Source organism: Notolepis coatsorum, assembly GCF_963971535.1.
Source record: "Notolepis coatsorum genome assembly, chromosome: 19".
Classification (NCBI taxonomy): domain Eukaryota; kingdom Metazoa; phylum Chordata; class Actinopteri; order Aulopiformes; family Paralepididae; genus Notolepis; species Notolepis coatsorum.
The window spans coordinates 66,742,793-66,750,996 of record NC_140183.1 but is presented as its reverse complement, the minus strand read 5'-3'; positions in this window follow the sequence as shown (position 1 = coordinate 66,750,996).

Below are 8,204 nucleotides of genomic sequence, written 5' to 3'. Positions count from 1 at the left end.
CGCCCTCATCCACCCACCCATCCATCCATCCTCTCCTCTCGTCTCCTCTCCAAATGTGTATTTTTCGAATGCATAAGAGGCCGTATTCAAATGAAGGGGAGTGTGTGTGTGTGTGCGGGGGGGGCTGACGGGCTATAATGGGGACGGCTTAGCATAACTTCCGCCTGATTTCCAATGCAAATATTAGCAGTCAAGTTCAGTGTGCGGCAGCAGATTAGCGTTTATCCCACTCACACACCACAGAGTTCCTTTACGCTCTGGAAACAGTTTTTGCTTATCAGTGAGACGCAACGATCAACTCCCCTCACATCCCTCCTCACTGGCCCAGTACCCCAGGAGACTTCAAGAGAAAGAAGAGGGGGGGGGGGAGAGAGGAAGGGGGGGGTGAAAGAAAGGGGGAGAGAGAGAAAGAGAGAGAGGGAGAGACAGGGTGAGAAGGGGGGAGGAGAAATAAAGGAGGAGAGAAGAAAGAGAGAGAAAGGGAGAGAGGGGGGTGGGGAGAGAGAGAAAGAGAGAGGGGGCAGAGGGGGAGAAGAGGGGAGAAGAAAAAAAGCGGGAGAGAAGAAAAGGAGGAGGGAGAAAAGAGAGAAAGGGAGAGAGAATGGGAGCGCATGAGAGAGGAAGAGACATAGAGAGAGAGAGAGAGAGAGAGAGAGAGAGAGAGAGAGAGAGAGAGAGAGAGAGAGAGAGAGAGAGAGAGAGAGAGAGAGAATCATCAAAATTTGAATACGGTCGGATTCCACCCCAAACTCCACCGACACCACCCCCTGTATTTTTTGTGTTCTCCCCGCGTCTGAATCCGTATTGCACAAATCCTTAAATTAAACATCTTAATTGGTGTAAGCCTTACTATCAAATAGGGAATTACAAAGACCTCAGCGGATCCTACCCCCCCCCCCTTCAACCCACCCCCCCCCCCACACTCCTAATAACGTATCACATACTATTGTTTAAGTAATTAAATATTGTCTGAGAGAGACGCTGTATGACAGGGGACCTCGTCTCCCCTGCTCCTCCAGCGAGTGTAATAGCATAGAGAGAGCATGACTGATGAGTTGAATAACAAAGATAATTCTATTAAAAAGTTGCCTCGTCGGGCCGTCTGTGGATAATCGTTGAGTGTTGATGTTCATGTTGTTGTTTATTTCATTGCTAGTTCCACTCAAAGTTCTGCGCATATTTATTCTGACTGAAGGGCATTTCTGTTCATTGTGTGTTTAAGTGCTGAGGATGCACTGGTACCACCTTTTCACTGTTACCAAGTGACCTACCAGAAGCCCAACCCTCTTTGCTTGATCCTCCAATAAAATAGAAATTTGATTTATTATTATTATTATTATTAGTGATTGGAGGATCAAGAAAAGATAAATTCTGGAAATGTAACTTTAAATAGTGACTGATACTGGGTGGGATGCCGGTCTGATCATTAAGAAGATATATTGATAAAATGTGGGCGTACAAGATGGTGACTCGCTCATAAATCTTCTCTTAGTTGAATCTAAAATATGTTTCTTACAACGTTTTTAACGGTAAGATTGCTATTGCTGGATCTTGAGTCATATTTGATCTGCAAGTCTGAAAGCCTGAAAGTTTTACCTGAATTTGATCTGAATTTCGTTGGACAGTATACAGTACAGGCTCGCGCGGCTCGCTCATTTTCAGGATCAGTGACAGCCCACTGAGAACAGGACTGAAACAGAGGTATAGAGACAGCTAGAACGCATAATCTCTGAGTGTTTTTTTCCCCAGCAATAAACTTAAAATACATGTTTAGGAGACTTCAAAGACTATATTAACTTGTTGAAAATGACTAGAATATATCCCCTGAATATGTCCCCGGACCAAATGACAGTATTGGGAATATTATGGATTAACCCTGTCTGCTACCATCATGGTGTCCCTGTCCACCATGACAGATCCTTCATTTCTCACGAGGATAGTTTCTATTTACATCTTTGAACATTTGCTATGAACATTCATGGACCCTGGATGAAGAATCCTGTTGTTTTATGACCCCATGACTTTTCTACTGCCTCTGTAGCGCCACCTTCAGATCAACCTGTCAAACTCGGCGTTGCATTAACATGCTAGGCGGACATTGAATGCTATGCAAAAAGAACAAACTAGCTAGCAGCTGACAAGCCGGCTAACGCTACAGATAATGTCAGTGGACCTCAGGAACACCTTTGCTCAGCGGGGACCGGTGATCCATGCAACACTGAAAGGCCTCAGGATATAATATATAATTTTCAGGTCTCAAAATCCTATCTGACATGAGATTGTACAGATGATCAAGAGTTAATAGCTTTTTCATCCTTAGTGGCTTATACGTAAAAGAATGCAATCATGCTGCGAATTGACAGTCGAGGGGTGTTTCTGTTTTCATGATGGTGAGCTGAGGTGCATGTTGCTGCTTACTTCTGAGTTTGAACCCGAGACATGACCTTTGTCATTCCCTCTCTCCTCCAACATCACCTGTCAATCTCTACAGTATATTGTCAAATGAAGGAGTAATGCTCTAAAATAATCATAAAAAAATACATAACCCATTCAGATCCAATAGCGATTGTGACATCTTCATTAGAGTGTCCGATTCTCAAACTGCTTAGCCCACACCTGAGGGGTTAAATGTAGAGAATTAGTGGAGCGTTAGTGGCATGGTGGTGTAGTGGTTAACACTGTCACCTCACAGCAAGGAGGTCCTGGGGTTGGATTCCCGTTTGGGGGACCAGGTTGCCGGGTTGCCAGCTACCCAATTGGGGTATCTCCCGGGGCCTTTCTGTGTGGAGTTTGATGTTCTACCCCGTGTTCGCAAGGGTTTCCCCTTCAGAAAAAGAGATAAACCCAATGGAAAAACAAGCAGAACTGATCTGACCATGAACAGAAGAGGGGGCTGACAGGAGAACACAGCAGAGAGACAGGAAAATAGACAAAAGCAATAACATGTCAAACTAGTTCATTACACTAACCTAGTTCATATGGTATTTATGCCGTCGCATTGCTAGTGTGTATTTTCAGTTACAGCTGTATTGTTTGTATTGTAACGTTGCAAAAGACGGAAAGGAAGGAGACAACAGCCGAATGTAAGATAAGATAAGATAAGATAAGATAAGATAAGATAAGATAAGATATTCCTTTATTGATCCCCTTGGGGAAATTCAGGCATCATAGCAGCATGGGGGAATGGGGGGGGGGGGTACAGGTAGTAAGAACAACACAAGCAGTGTAAACAAATAGGTCAATATAATTTACTATCTAACTAACTGAAATATATATTCACAGTACTTTATCTGTGTAGTTGAATGAATACAATATACACAGTATGTGGCCTGTGGCCTGCTAAACCTACCTCTTTCTCTGGGAATATACTCACGAATCAGTTTTGTTGATACATGGAAAGTATCACTGTTCTCCCCAACGCGCTGGACTCAAACACCGTAACAAAGACGCAAAGGATGGATTCAGAGGCACCCAGAAACAATGCTGGGGAAAGCAGAGAGCAGTACGGCTAACGATTAAGTTACGGTATGTTGTCGTTACAATGTGTGCTCTCAAATCAGCCGACGTATTATTGTCAAAACGCCAACGGAGCCCGTGCGCGTATGATTTTACGAATCTCGAAAGCCACGTGTCGAGTCACGTGCGGTTCGGTCGGTGTTACGTGTGTTCCGAATGCAAAACGGGTGACAGCGGCTCAGGAGGTAGAGAGCGGTGACCTGGTAATCGGAAGTTTCCCGGTTCGATTCCCAATCCTCCCGGGGCAGCGTGTCAAAGCGTGTCCTTGAGCGAGACACGTAACCCCTTAACTGCTCCCGGCGAGCAGGTCGGCACCTGGCACGGTCGCCTCCCGCCCGTCGGCGCGTGTGAACGTGTGAGTGAACGGGTGAATGTGAGGAACAAAACTGTAAAGCGCTTTGGATAAAAGAGATATATAAAATGCACCATTTACCATTTTTATTGTGCATAATGATAGGAAGGGGTGAAGGGAAGCATTAGAATTGAAAAGACTAAATGGAGGAGGACCAGGGTGAGGCAGACTTCATGGTGGCAGTGTGGCAGAGCAGAAGTCTCCGAAGGTCAGAGTGCAGCCCCTCGGGGGTCGGAGGGAAACGCTAAATAATTTGGAGGGTAAAAAAGCAAAGTGTTACAAAAATGTATTGTGTTCCTCTAACTCCTGACAATTTATTTTGCAGATGAATTATACATGGCGAACGCGCCGCCGCGGCAGAACGTGCCCCGTGTTGCTCAGCCAGGGGGAGATAATCCTCCATCTTTGTTAGTACTCCACAACAATGGTGTGTATGTCAAACACGGGGAGAGATTTGGCGCTGGATCGGAGACGTAAAGTGCTCCGAGTGTTGTTACGTGACCCAGAAGCTTCCGAAAACAAAGATCTGACTGCACTCGCTCTCAGACGTTCCTCGCCGGCGTTTGTTTACGAGGGCAGGGTAGTGTGAGATGTAGGCCAGTGGTTGTCAAGCGTTTTCACTTCGAGGGCGGCCAAATTGACACGTAATAGGCCATGTAACTCCATTTTATGAGATTATTGTCCCAGCACCCCCCCCCCCCCCACCCCCCAGGGGCCCCATCTGAGAAGATATTTGTTGTTAGATATGATTTAGAATTTCATAAATGTCTATACTGTAGGTGTGGATATAAGAGAGGAGGGGGTGAAACCTACTGTGTTATCATAATAATCACCTTCTAGTGAATACAATATTAGTGTAATTAAACTAGTCCCTATTTTTCAAGGCCTATAGAGGGTCTCCAGACCCTACTTTGAGAACCGCTGATCAAAGTGGGCATAGTGTATTTGGCTGGTTATGGTGTAAACTAACAAAATATTGAGTTTCAGCGTTGTGCAAATTGTTTTATCTTCAGTAACTAAAGCTTACATTTGAATATTACAATCGTAATTGACAGCTAACGCCGCCTCCCGTTGTGTATTTCCAAAATACAGTGGTGTCTTTACCCATTAATTTGTTCTTCATTGTTGAACAAATGGAAGTTTTTGGAGCTGCCATGTTACATTATTTGAGTATATTATTTGACTGATTGGATACACAAAAAAAACATACTTTTCCTTTGAGGATATTGTCTTTGTTTACACAATCCCCCCTGTCTAAGTTGTGCAGTCGGGAGGGAGACCGTAAGCGGTGGCAATCTGAACAGAGGCGGAGGGAGTGATCCTGAAGAAGGGCTTTTGTATTTAAAGTTTTCAGCTGTGAGATTAAAAATTTCCAGTTGGATATGTCACCGGGAACCCTTCCTCTGGAAGCGCGCACATCCCTTTCAAACCAAATCCAGTCACGCAGAGAGCCACTGTGAAGCGTTCTCATTTCCCCCATTCTTGTTTTCCAAAACATTAGTCTTGCAAACTCTAATGCGCGCAAAATACAATGACTGCAAGAGGAGGCTGCATCTCTCTCTCTCTCTCTCTCTCTCTCTCTCTCTCTCTCTCTCTCTTCGGCTCTCTCTCTCTCTCTCTCTCTCTCTCACACTCTCTCTCTCACTTTATTTCCTTCTCCCGCTCTCCCTCATTCTGCGTTCTGAAGGCGGTTGAGTATATCATATGGTCAGGGTTGTGTGATGCCAGAAAGATAATGAGATCATATCCCATTCTCTCCCCGCCTAAACAAAGTTTTATACAAAAGGCACCAAAAAGAAAAGAAAAAAAAGGAAAAAAAACAGGCTTCTCGCTCAAATACCAGAGAAATTCTGAAGAGTTTCTCTGACAAATCAACATCCCTCGACGACTACATAATGTGTGGCTCTCGGCCTCCGGCCTCCAAGGCTCTGTCCCAGTCGGAGGCAGGCCTGCGCTACCCTGCCAGCGGCCACACCGGTGGGGGAGGCAGCGGCTCTGAGTTTGGTTGTAAAGTGCGTAGGAAGTATACACACAAATGGTAAAACACGAGGATGTTCACGTCCCGGGTCTTTTAACGGGGACGTCCCCCCCCCCCCCCCCACATCTCGTTTGCTGTCGACCACCTTTGCCGCTCCTCAAAGCAGCGGGTGTAAGGGAAATGTCTACGGTACGGGGGGGGGGGATCGCAGCTCGTCCTTTTTTGTACGCCGCATAAGCATTGTTTCCCCCCGTAAGGACTAAACCGAAAGAAAAAACCTCTGTCTTACAGTAAAAGTGGCCTCTGAAACATTTGCGGTTTGAGTCTGGATATCCCCCCCCCTCCCCCCGTCTGAGCGGTTACCGTTTGGCTTCGGCTGAGCCGTCCGATTCAGTGTTTCCTCCAGACTAATAAATGGCAAAATAATTCCGCGGGAGATGAGGAGGCTGCTTCCAAAACCAACTCATCCTCTTCCCCGTTTTTTTGTCTGAAGCGTGTTTTTCTTATTTTCCCCCTTTCTCTCTCTCTTTTCAAGGACATCTGGAAAACGGCGCCATAGAGAAGAAGCCTTTCAGTATCTTTGCATGATTGCGTTTGGCAACAGCTGCGCCACATATGGCTGGGTCGCCGGCACAGGAGAATCATACCCAAATCATAACATGCTCAGTGGCGTTGTAAAAAAAAAAATATATATATATATATATATGCTGTAAATATAAATAAATAAAGAATACCCCACATACCCCCATGTGTACACACAACGTAAGTGGAAAGAACAAGCAAAATACACGATGGGGAGACAGAGAGAGAGAGAGAGAGAGAGAGAGAGAGAGAGAGACCCAAAACCGAACTTGTGTCTAAAAAAAAAAAAAAAAACGGGCACACAAATCGAAGGAACAACCATGCGTGGAAGCGAGACGTCTAATTTAAGTCCACGTATAATTCAGTATTATCATACAGTATATAACGCCAGGGGACGGGCGAAGTCTCACTCCCCGCTCATTCAAGGACCCCCTCCGGTATTGACCCCCTCCAGGGGTCAAAGTGGAAGCGAGGAGAGCCCATTTCCACCCCCCCCCCCCCCTCGCCCCCCCTACCCCTCTCTATTGCATGCGGCATGATGGGGTTGATTAATCCGCGGGAACTATGGTTTGTCTTCTCCAGCTCGCTGAGCAACTTCATTTCGACTGATGAGTTCAGGACGGGGTCAGGGGCGGTCCTCATCTCTCTGACACTACAACAGCCACGCCGCTCCCAATTAATTCCTCATGTCGTAAAAAAAAAATAACTACACGGCAGACACCGGGGACCCGTCTTCTGCGAGACATATTGCAATTAGAAGCAAACAAGTCGGAGACGAGTTATAGTATGGAGTGATATGTGTGCGTGTGTGTGCGTGTGTGTGTGTGTGTGTGTGTGTGTGTGTGTGTGTGTGTGTGTGTGTGTGTGTGTGTGTGTGTGTGTGTGTGTGCGTACGCGTGCGTGTGCGTGTGTGTATGTGCGTGTGTTCTCTGTGTGGTATCTTTCTCTTTGTGCCGTTCTGGTAAACGTGGCCGAGTGTAAACAACGGTGGCTTTTTTCCCCCAGCACTTTCTCCCTTTCCCGTTCTGTTGAAGGATGACTGTTTGGAGTTGACTTTCTCTGTAGTTCCCTCTCTTTCCAGCTCTTTTCTTTTCTAAAACGAATCCAACAAACACAAAAAGCGGATGAAGAAATCTCCGATACTTATTTTCAACCTAAAAACGAACCTAAAAAACGGCGGTTGGATGGAAGGTGGGGAGGAGGAAGGGGGGGGGGGGGGGGGGAATCCCTACAGCTATGTTTCCCGTTGTCTCAGAGACCCTCCATTCTGTAGTATGGGTCCCATTTGCATCTAATATTACCATTGCGAAATCAAAGAAAAGCGCAAAACTATTTTTGATTCCTGCACGGTTTGCCATCTGTTACCATACATCAGAAATGCAACATTTTATAGTCTCCGAGGCATTCACTCACTCTCTCTCTCTCTCTATCTCTCCCTCTCTCTATCTCTCTCTCTCTCTCTCCCTTTCACAGTCAATCACAGAGGAAACGTGCCCGGACACAGCAGCAGAGCTAGCTTCCCAAGCATTACCAAATGTGCTGAAGGCTTCATCAAAATATATAAACATGAGCCATATAAAATAAAAATCCCTATGTCCTTGCGTCCAATATGGGCTTTTAGTTTGAGTACGTTGAATTGATCGGTAGGGGCTGTGCATATAAAACAGAAGGGATACGCAACAGAGGAATATATTGTGTATTTCAACAATGCCAGGGTTTACAAACACACACACACATACTATTATGTCGGCCGAAGGCAGGAAAAATGAAGTGACT